General features: G+C 36.9%; 1 protein-coding gene across 1 annotated transcript in view; it reads left to right on the top strand.

The window, feature by feature from the left end:
- The window catches only part of syt7b (synaptotagmin VIIb), a 189,188-nt gene that overhangs the window by 107,558 nt on the left and 69,599 nt on the right, over positions 1-12,031 (top strand). The window lies entirely within an intron of this gene.

A 12,031-nucleotide genomic window follows, 5' to 3' on the forward strand; every position in this document is an offset into this window, starting at 1 on the left:
GTTGGCTTGGCAAAAATAATAATGTTATGAATGTAAGTATTGCAAAATTATTGTAAAACCTGGGTTCGGGAATTTTCCTTTTACCTGAGATGGTAATTTCTAAATGTAACTCCTCCTAGATTTTACAAGATACATCCACCAAACTCGGTACAGTCCTTCAGCCTGTTCTGACCCAGGTTGCTGTATCTTTTTTAATTGATCGATTTTCTGTAACTAAAAAAAAGAAAGTTGGTCAAGACAAATTTTGATGTTAGCTTGGCAAAGCCTTTTCTGAAAGCTTAAAATAGTCAGATAGATAGATTTATAGATACATGTAGATTTTTAATTGTAATTCTTAACCAAAATATTTAATAAAAAAACATGCAAGGGGTGGGGATGGGAATGCGTACAACTTTTATGAATGTCAAATGTCACAATTCTGCAGAAATCTGTAAAGTTCTGCAAAATCTGGGCCTCATGCCTGATTCATGACTTCTTTCATGCACCATTGCTTGCTCATGCCTGTCTGAGCTCTTTGTTTGTCATCATGCTCTGTCGCTTACTAATGCTTGATTGCGTCCTGTGTCTCTCTGTGGCCTTCTGTCTCTCTCTGCTTGCCCATCTGTTTGGTTTGAGCATCTTCATCATGGCTCTACACCTGTACACTGCAAGGTAGAATAAGGGCCAGAGGAAGTGGATTATTCAAGTGTGCCTATCTGTATCTTTTCAACGTAGATTAAGTGAATGCTGATTTCAGTCTGCGCTACAGAAGAGGGAACCTTTACATAATCGATACATTTTCATCGAAGTATGGGTTGCTTAGCTATTTTCAAGCACAATTACCTAATCTAATTCAATACTTATGTATTACAGGAATGAATTAATTGCAGTCATTTGTACATATAATTGGTCCTATCTTACACTCACTGAGCACTTTATTAAGAACAAGATGGTTCTAATCTTGTTCCTTCTGCTGTTGTAGCCCATCAACCTCAAGGTTCAATGTGTTGTGCATTCTGAGATGCTATTCTGCTCAATACAATTGTACAGAGCGGTTATCTGAGTTACTGTAGCCTTTCTGTCAGCTCGAACCAGTCTGGCCATTCTCTGTTGACCTCTCATCAACAAGGCATTTCCGTTCGCTGAATTGCCTCACACTGGATGTTTTTTGTTTTTGGCACCATTGCATAAATACTCAAACCACTGACCATTCCTTTATCATTTTTCATTTCATTTCATTTGCGATACCCTACAATGATTTCTACTTTATCTGAGAAGAAACAGTGCGTCTTTGAAAATCTGTCACAGGGTGTTTTGTGAGGAGAGCCCCTGATGTTTTGATATAATAATACACGTAATGTAATGCAAATCAAATTTGTCTCTTTTCCTGTCATTATCTCTTTTCAACATGTGATGTTTACAATGTGTTGCAGATTAAATATAATACTGATAACAGTTATATTTAAAGTTAAAGATGTGATCTTATGTTTCACCTTTAACTTAAGTATAAATCTTAGATTATCTACTTAATTTGAGTGTTATAAGTCGGAAAGACAGAACACTTGAATGACAATGTGCTGGATCACTTTATTTATTGTTTTAATATTTCCTTTGACAGCATCACATACTGTACTGTTTACATCATTACAACAGTCTCTTGAAAGGAAATCTGACTTTCGGTATATGTCAGTGATACAATAAATGACAAAAATAAAATGAGAATAGACAATTGTGTTAATTTGTTTCATTTGTTGTTTGTGATATCCCCATTTTTAATTGATATGGTGCTGACACTTTTCCTTAAAGATTATTTTTGAAAAAGAAGCTCTTAAGAAACATCCAACATCCACGATACAAGAGCATCCAAAATTAGCATTACAAATACAGTAGTTGGGCATAAAAGAATGCATGATGACAAAGTGAGGATTATTAATCATTCATACCCTTTTCTGATCAGTGTAAATGGAGCTGCTTGATCATTCACAATTTAATGAGCCGATCAGCATCATCGTCCAACAGCAAGAACAAAGAAGTTTCTCTTCCAAACCAAACTTGCGTAATGTTTAATGTTGTTTTATGTCGAAAACATAATGAAGTGATGATGCGGTGTCGGTCTCACTGCCATGTTTGTAGTTTTTCAAGTATGACAAATGTAGTTCTGAAGCGAACGGTCAAACTCCTCTTCCGTCGAGCAAGGATTGTGGACAATATTAGCCGAAAGAGTAATAAGGGATTCACACTTTGAAAAATTACCGGAAATAGTAGACCATCTGGGCAACTTTAGGGCATTTATGTCCACAAACAGTACTATGGTTTGGGACACCCTGATTCTTATCTCGGGTGCTGTTTTGGGGCGGATAGGGTCCAGATAGGGTGTGTCTCTTTCTCTGATTAATTTCAAGAATTGGCTCATAAGAATCATTTGTTCGTTAATCAATCTACACAGGTTGGACTGTAGCGAAGACAACTCAATAAAAAGACTTGTTGTCTATTTATTGTCTTTGTATTATTTTACAATACCTACTAAGTCTCTACATTACAAAGTCTTTTTATCACATTCAATTCAGACTACAAATTTACAACTCAAAAATCAAAAGATTTTTTTGCCATGGCACTGTTGACACAGCAGAACGGTGGAGGAAACACTGTATTGTTAGAGATATATAAATGCAAAACCAAAAAATTCAGGCCTTTTGATGTTTTTCTTAATAACTAAGGCTTAGGAAAATACCCAATATCTTTCATGAAACCCAATTCAATGAATACATTCTCTGACAGAGAAAAGGAAGGAAGGAAGGAAAGAGGAGGAAAGAAATGAGTGCTTTTCTATTAACTCACAGAGTTTACAATTAATTTCTGTGTCTGTTTGGGAGAGCCTTTAAGCTTACACACATGCCTGTTTGTGTGTGTACCAAGATCATTTAGCAGTATACAATCCCTAGGTGATTTTCGAATCCTAGAGTGTGTGTGGTCAGAGGTTTAGTATGAGAATGTGTTCTGTTCACTGCTGGCAGGTCAACTCTACACAGCATTGATCTTCTGTCCTTAGGGTCATTACTACCATGATTAACTGTCATGAAGTAGAGAAAGAGAGAGAGAGAGAGACAGCTGGTTCACACTGAGGACCATTTAAAGACCTCATGAAATGGCTTGATGATTCCTTTTCTATTGAAACAGGATGTTCAGGCAGGACATATTGAAGGGCTCATCCACTACAGTATATCATCATGATCACACAGAAAGTTGACATGTTGCTACCAAATGTTCCAGTACCCTGACATCGACCCATTCTACCGAGTTACTGACAAGTGACATGTCCTGTCAGACCGTTTTGCATCAGTTCAGGTGTGTGTACCTTTTCCTGTGGTGTAACTGATAGCGTTTTGTGTCAACAGTGTCTGAGACCTAGCTTCTTGTCCCATGTTTAAACCAGTTAGTAATCACATTCACATAATAAATGGGAAGTCTGGTTTGGAGGTTCGATTTTCCCTCTAAGATGACATTTTTGCTCCACTGACGGCTAGGTTTAGGGTTAGAATTTGGGCATATGGTTCATAAAATATGCATTTCTGTTTACTATCATTTACAACTAAAAACAACCCGTTTTGGCACCACTCTGTGGACATTTAACCCGAAGCTCACATGTGCCACTAGGGGCAGTGATTCGATTTTTGGTAAGCACAGACTGAGTGTTGCTCAAGAAATTTCGACCTACTGTTGCAGAATTCACAGTAAGATCAGTCTGATTACATAGGCTTTGGTAAAAAGACAGCCATGAACCATGATTTGCTACTTGCTAGTAAGTTGTAGGTTGTATAGGAAAAAGGTACATTCTCATTCTAGTTTTTGATTGGACAAAAAATGTTGTAGTGCAAGATGAGTCATCAATATTTTAGGTCAGTTTTCACTGAAGAGAAAGGGCAAATTCGCTTAACAGCTGCACCAATCTTGCAGTTGGTATTTCAGTGCAAAAACCTGCACCTTATTCACTAACCACCCATAATCTAGTTTAAGATAGAAGTTGTTTAGAAGTACACTGGCATAAAGATGTCTTCAAAGCAAACATACATTGGCATAAAAGCATCAAAATTCTCATTTAGATTTAATGATGTTTTTAAAGAAGTAAATAAATGTTTTTGGCACTTTAATTGAAAGGACAGTGGAGAGGTGACAGAAGGAGGGGGCATATGATTGGGAAATGATTCAAGACAGATTCTAACTCATGATTAATCGTGTGAAGCACAATGTTCTGGAGTATGCACACTACCCCCAGATCATGTCTCAGACAGAATGTATCCCATTTACACTACCATTCAAAAGTTTGGACACACTTGACTAAATTTCAGTTTCTCATATCTTAAAAAACTTTTGAACTAATAGCTTATGGTTACATGATTAAAATTATTTTTGTAGGCACATCTGTGTATTTGTGTACAATTTTTACCTACGGTATATATGAATTTCTTTACAAAACAATAACATTTCTGTTATTAATTTTCTTTTTTAAATTGATGAGTTCGACCAGATAGTGAAGAAAAAACAGCCAACAAGTGCCCAGCATCCTCATCACATCTAGAATGCCAAAAGTGTGTGGAGCTTTTTTTTTCTACATAATTCCCATACTTCTTTTTGTGTTATGTCATAGTTTTGATGACTTATATTTATTTGAAGACATATAAATATGAAAAATAGTAATAATAAAGAATTAGTAGGTGTTTCCAAACTTTTACCTAGTATAAATGTGTCAGATATGTACATATTACTTATCATCTGCAACCAATTTAAATTTTAATCTCTGTTTTCCAGCACATTGAAAATCCTGACTTTAGTGCACTAGTTATAATCTTTCATTTCACAGGGTCGCAAAAATGTAACTGGCTCCAGCTCTAATTCCCCAGTACTATGACTGTCTGACAGGCAATTAAGCTCCTGCATGCATAAGGGATGCAAGTGATTTGTGCTATTGGGCTGGAGTTGTGAAACTCTGTGCTTATGGGCACTGATGCTGGACTCTAGTGGACTTTAGTTTATTGATATGAATGCACACAAAAAAAAAATTATTGATAAGTGAACATAGACAAAATGTGAGCAAGAGCTTCTTCTGAAAGCCTCTTTAAACCCCTATAAATTAATAAAGATTATTATTTATAAAATGGAATGTGAGGAAAAGCTTTTTCTGAAAGCCTCTAATTAATATTTTTAAATACCCATAAATAAAACTTGAATATATATATATATATATATATATATATATATATATATATATATATATATACAGGTGCATCTCAATAAATTAGAATGTCGTGGAAAAGTTCATTTATTTCAGTAATTCAACTCAAATTGTGAAACTCGTGTATTAAACAAATTCAATGCACACAGACTGAAGTAGTTTAAGTCTTTGGTTCTTTTAATTGTGATGATTTTAGCTCACATTTAACAAAAACCCACCAATTCACTATCTCAAAAAATTAGAATATGGTGACATGCCAATCAGCTAATCAACTCAAAACACCTGCAAAGGTTTCCTGAGCCTTCAAAATGGTCTCTCAGGTTGGTTCACTAGGCTACACAATCATGGGGAAGACTGCTGATCTGACAGTTGTCCAGAAGACAATCATTGACACCCTTCACAAGGAGGGTAAGCCACAAACATTCATTGCCAAAGAAGCTGGCTGTTCACAGAGTGCTGTATCCAAGCATTTTAACAGAAAGTTGAGTGGAAGGAAAAAGTGTGGAAGAAAAAGATGCACAACCAACCGAGAGAACCGCAGCCTTATGATTGTCAAGCAAAATCGATTCAAGAATTTGGGTGAACTTCACAAGGAATGGACTGAGGCTGGGGTCAAGGCATCAAGAGCCACCACACACAGACATGTCAAGGAATTTGGCTACAGTTGTCGTATTCCTCTTGTTAAGCCACTCCTGAACCACAGACAACGTCAGAGGCGTCTTACCTGGGCTAAGGAGAAGAAGAACTGGACTGTTGCCCAGTGTTCCAAAGTCCTCTTTTCAGATGAGAGCAAGTTTTGTATTTCATTTGGAAACCAAGGTCCTCGAGTCTGGAGGAAGGGTGGAGAAGCTCATAGCCCAAGTTGCTTGAAGTCCAGTGTTAAGTTTCCACAGTCAGTGATGATTTGGGGTGCAATGTCATCTGCTGGTGTAGGTCCATTGTGTTTTTTGAAAACCAAAGTCACTGCACCTGTTTACCAAGAAATTTTGGAGCACTTCATGCTTCCTTCTGCTGACCAGCTTTTTCAAGATGCTGATTTCATTTTCCAGCAGGATTTGGCACCTGCCCACACTGCCAAAAGCACCAAAAGTTGGTTAAATGACCATGGTGTTGGTGTGCTTGACTGGCCAGTAAACTCACCAGACCTGAACCCCATTGAGAATCTATGGGGTATTGTCAAGAGGAAAATGAGAAACAAGAGACCAAAAAATGCAGATGAGCTGAAGGCCACTGTCAAAGAATCCTGGGCTTCCATACCACCTCAGCAGTGCCACAAACTGATCACCTCCGTGCCACGCCGAATTGAGGCAGTAATTAAAGCAAAAGGAGCCCCTACCAAGTATTGAGTACAAATACAGTAAATGAACATACTTTCCAGAAGGCCAACAATTCACTAAAAATGTTTTTTTTATTGGTCTTATGATGTATTCTAATTTTTTGAGATAGTGAATTGGTGGGTTTTTGTTAAATGTGAGCTAAAATCATCACAGTTAAAAGAACCAAAGACTTAAACTACTTCAGTCTGTGTGCATTGAATTTGTTTAATACACGAGTTTCACAATTTGAGTTGAATTACTGAAATAAATGAACTTTTCCACGACATTCTAATTTATTGAGATGCACCTGTATATATATATATATACACACACACACACACACGGTATATATAAAAAAATATGTACAGTTGAAGTCATTCAGCAAACTATAGTTTTGGCAAGTCGTTTAGGACATCTACTTTGTGCATGACATGAGTAATTTTTCCAACAATTGTTTACAGACAGACTGTTTCACTTTTAACTGACTATATCACAATTCCAGTGGGTCAGAATTTTACATGCACTAAGTTAACTGTGCCTTTAAGCAGCTTTGAAAATTCCAGAAAATGATGTCAATCCTTTAGACAATTAGCCAATTAGCTTCTGATAGGAGGTGTACTGAATTGGAGGTGTACCTGTGGATGTATTTTAAGGCCTACCTTCAAACTCAGTGCCTTATTGTTTGACATCTTGGGAAAATCAAAAGAAATCAGCCAAGACCTCAGAAAAAAAAACTGTGGACCTCCAAAAGTCTGGTTCATCCTTGGGAGCAATTTCCAAACGCCTGAAGGTACCTCGTTTATCTGTACAAACAATAGTACGCAAGTATAAACACCATGGGACCACACATACCGCTCAGGAAGGAGACGCATTCTGTCTCCTAGAGATGAACGTAAATTGGTGCGAAAAGTGCTAATCAATCTCAGAACAACAGCAAAGGACCTTGTGAAGATGCTGGAGGATACAGGTAGACAAGTATCTATATCCACAGTAAAACGAGTCCTATATCGACATAACCTGAAAGGTTGCTCAGCAAGGAAGAAGCCAATGCTCCAAAACCATCATAAAAAAGCCAGACTACAGTTTGCAAGTGCACATGGGGTCAAAGATCTTACTTTCTGGAGAAATTCCCTCTGGTCTGATGAAACAATAATTGAACTGATTGGCCATAATGACCATAGTTAAGTTTGGAGGTAAAAGGGTGAGGCTTGAAAGCCGAAGAACACCATCCCAACAGTGAAGCATGGGGGTGGCAGCATCATGTTGGGCGAGTGCTTTGCTGCAGGAGGGACTGGTGCACTTCACAAAACAGATGGCATTATGAGGAAGGAAAATTATGTGTATATATTGAAGCAACATCTCAAGACAGGAAGTTAAAGCTTGGTCGCAAATGAGTTTCCAAATGGACAATGACCCCAAGCATACCTCCAAAGTTGTGGCAAAATGCCTTAAGGACAACAAAGTCAAGGTATTGAAGTGGCCATCACGAAGCCCTGACCTCAATCCGAAAACAAAATTGTGGGCAGAACTGAAAAAGCGTGTACGAGCAAGGAGGCCTACAAACCTGACTCAGTTACACCAGTTCTGTCTGGAGGAATGGGCCAAAATTCCAGCAACTTATTGTGAGAAGCTTGTGGAAGGCTACCCAAAAATTTGACCCAAGTGAAACAATTTAAAGGCAATGCAACCAAATACTAACAAAGTGTATGTAAACTTCTGACCCACAGGGAATGTGATGAAAGAAATAAAATCTGAATTAAATCATTCTCTCTACTATTATTCTGACATTTCACATTCTTAAAATAAAGTAGTGATCCTAACTGACCTAAGTTAGGAATTGTGAAAAAACTGAGTTTAAATGTATTTGGCTAAGGTGTATGTAAACTTCTGACTTTGTACATAGTAAAAAATAAAAATAAAATAAACAACCTTTGCAAAATAAAACTTTACAAAAAATATATAAAAATAAACAAACTTTTTCATTAATAAAAGTATAAAAAGTAATTACAACTTTTGCTAAACAAAACTTTTTCAATGTATTAAAATAAATTTTAGCTTCTTTAAAAAAATCTAAAAATTGTTTTTAAATTAAAATTTGTTTTGTTATTAAATTGGATTATCAATAGATGTCTTGATGCCCCATCTTTCATTTCTCACTCATCTTGGCTCTCTGTTTCTACTTAAAGTTATTAGCCATATTTTGTCCAATGCTCAATAAATCCGCAAGACAAGGAAGCACAAAGTCCTTACCCCTCTTGTTTTTGAGGTGGAACTACTTGCAGATCAACCCCCAGTATGACAGGAGTTCTGAGTCTCATCCACACTTTGAATATACAGTATCTCCCTTTAGGACCCTGTTATGAATTTAGAATCAGTGGTTCCGATGAAAGCCATTTAGAGCCCTTGTAACGGTGATGTGTTAGACTCAGCTTAATCAATAAAACAAGTGTGTGTGGGCTTAATGTGCTCCCTGCACATCACTAATTCTGCCGTACCCCCCAGCAAAAGCATGTTTTTAGTGCAAATGTGCCGATAGTTCCTTTATGAGCATAAATTGTTGTAAAATCTGTTGATTAATGGAGTCTGAGAGAAGAGGAAAAGTTTATAGTGAGAGAGATGAAGGAATGGTAAACTTGTTCTAAACTTTCCTGTAGAATAGATCAAGAACTATTAATGAAGTTTACAGAGGAAGTGTTTGACAGTACGTGATTTAATGAATAGGTTTAGCAAGTATAGCTCTCCCAGAGAAAAGCTTTATACCCCAGAAGTTGCTCTTTCATAGTTCTCAATTATGTTTCATTTAAGGATCAACTTTGTTGCAGATATTTGTCCTAAAATTCCTTTGTAGAAAATAAGGATCGAAACAAATTAGACAATTGTTAACATACAGTAAGATGTGCAAGTAGAGAGATACAGTGTAAGATGAATGTAAATAGCACAGCTCAGATTATTTAGTCTTGGTTGCATTTAATGAGAAATGTTTGAGTTCATATTGAAATCTCTAGAAGAGACACACAAAGAAACTTAAGCAAAAGTTTCTAAAAAAAAATCAAATTTGCTTTCTGTTTAATCGTGTTGCCATCTTGGAGAAACATTTGAGATTATAAAGAGATTCTTTCTTATGGGCTGGCTTGAATCCATTGGGAGAGAAAAGGGAAATAAAATGAACCAGAGCTAGAAGTGGACACAAATAATAAAAAAGAAAATTGCAAGAGAGCAGGAACAGTCTGAGGGAAGAATGAGTCATTCCACAGAGGCATATGTATCACTGAGACCTGAAGACTTGTCCTGGCTGTTGGACAGTGTGTGTGTGTGGGTGAAAGAGTGTAATGCTGAGTCCCCAGTTGTCCATCCAGCATGTGCTCTTTTCTCACTCTACTTCTACCTTTTACCAGCTTTACCCAATATTTATGTTGGCTTGACAAAGACTTGAGTTAGTTAGTTTTTACTTTAAAATCCTTATATGTGTCTATATAAGGATCTATCTATCCATCTATCTGTCTGTCTGTCTGTCTGTCATCTTTCTGTCTGTCTATCTGTCTGTCCGTCCGTCCGTCCGTCCGTCCATCATCTATCTATTGGTTTTCTGTCTGTCTGTCTGTCTATCCATCTATCTGTCATATTTCTGTCTGTCTATCTATCTATCTCTCTATCTATCTATCTATCTATCTGTCTGTCTGTCTGTCATCTATCTGTCATCTTTCTGTCTGTCTGTCTGTCTGTCTGTCTGTCTATCAACCTATCTGTCGTCTTTCTGTCTATCTAGTCAAGTCATTTTTATTTGTATAGCGCCTTTCACAACACACATCGTTTCAAAGCAGCTTTACAGAAAATCATGTTTCAACAGAAAATGAAACTGTAATATATATAAAGTCATCGTTGTGTAATTTTATTAAATACGATTTTGAAGTGTGTATAAAGATAAGTAATTAAATAATAATTGTATTTAGAACCCCAGTGAGCAAGCCGAAGGCGACTGTGGCAAGGTACACAAAATTCCATAAGACGTTGGTTAATGGCCAGTTGCCCCTCTGGCTAAACAGCATGAATAATGTCACATATTCCCTGTTTTTTGTATTGACTTATGTTGAAATTCTTGTTTAGTTCCTGTTTCCTGTTAGTTTGTATTCCTTTTTGTAGTTTCATTTTATGATTGGTTTTCCCCTGATTGTTTCCACAGGTGTTTCTCGTTCCCTTGTTTGCCCCATGTATTTAAGCCCTTGTTTTCCCTGTTTCCTTCATCAGCCTTCACTTGTATTGTCATGTTCTGTACTGGGTTCCCTGTGTATTGTTTTCGTTCTGAGTTACTTGGTTCATCTTCGGTTTCTATTAAAGATGCTGCATTTAGATCCTCCACTCTCTCCTGACTCGTTACAAATACAAAGCCAATATTACTTATTTATGAGCAGTGCAAGTCATGGTTTAAATTATTAAACTAAGTAAGTGTTAAGGGCCAGTGTTTAAACAAATATTTTGTAAGAACTGTAAGATTAATGATTAATCTCTTTGAAGTTCATCCTGGATTAACTGCAGAAGTTCATGTAGATGCATTGTCCTATGTTAGTTAGCTGATGAAGGCTTTTGTTGGCAATTTATTGATAGTCTATGTATTCCATTTCAAGAGTGTAGTCCATCATTAGACCAAGGTGATGCAGGCAGAGATCAGTTAGGTGCTTCACAGTTCAACCGGCCGGTCATTTCGGTGAGGTCTATCTTAAATCCAAGTTTCAGGCAATGGCATATGAATTGTCCCATGTCCTGTCTGTCTATCTATCTGTCTATCTGCCTATCTATCTATGATCTATCTTGCATCTTTCTGTCTATCTATCTATTGTCTGTCAATGTTGCCAAAGCATGCATTAACAAACAAAAAACAAAACATGCATTACATACATAAAAATTCAAACAATAAAATAATAATAATAATAACCATACAGGTAAGTGCACAACATGTAAAGAAAAGTAACTACAGAGAACAATGAGTAACAGTAACTTTAAAATATGTGTGTCTGATGGTCTCGTATATACTGCACTCAGTGAGGAAGTTCATCCTCTATGACTCCTTGAGTGCAGTGTGAACACTCTGTCTGTCCTCTCTCTGTCTCCAGTTCTTCCTGTGCCGACCCATCTCTACAGCCAGACTGTGCTCACTTGCACGGTATTTAGTCAGAAGCTTTCTGTGACGGTAGCCTTTAAGTTTGGTCAGATATGATGCCAATTTATATTCTGTCTTAATATTTTGGAAATAGGATAATTTGTTTTTTTCTTTGAACTTGCTTTGCCAATGATGAATGTATTCTTCTTGAGTGTGTTTTATATTTGTTTTAATTTTGCCTGACTAAATTGAATTGATATATTTAGCTGGCGTTTATCCACTAAGTACTGTAAAGGGTCACTCTCTGGGTGTGCTGCATTGTATATAAACACACAGTGATGGTGATTTTCTGGGGAAGAGTCTGTAGGTGGAACCAGATTTACTGGCTCTCTTTTGAATATCTGTCAAGAG

The sequence above is a fragment of the Myxocyprinus asiaticus genome, chromosome 2 (genome assembly GCF_019703515.2).
Source record: "Myxocyprinus asiaticus isolate MX2 ecotype Aquarium Trade chromosome 2, UBuf_Myxa_2, whole genome shotgun sequence".
Classification (NCBI taxonomy): Eukaryota; Metazoa; Chordata; class Actinopteri; order Cypriniformes; family Catostomidae; genus Myxocyprinus; species Myxocyprinus asiaticus.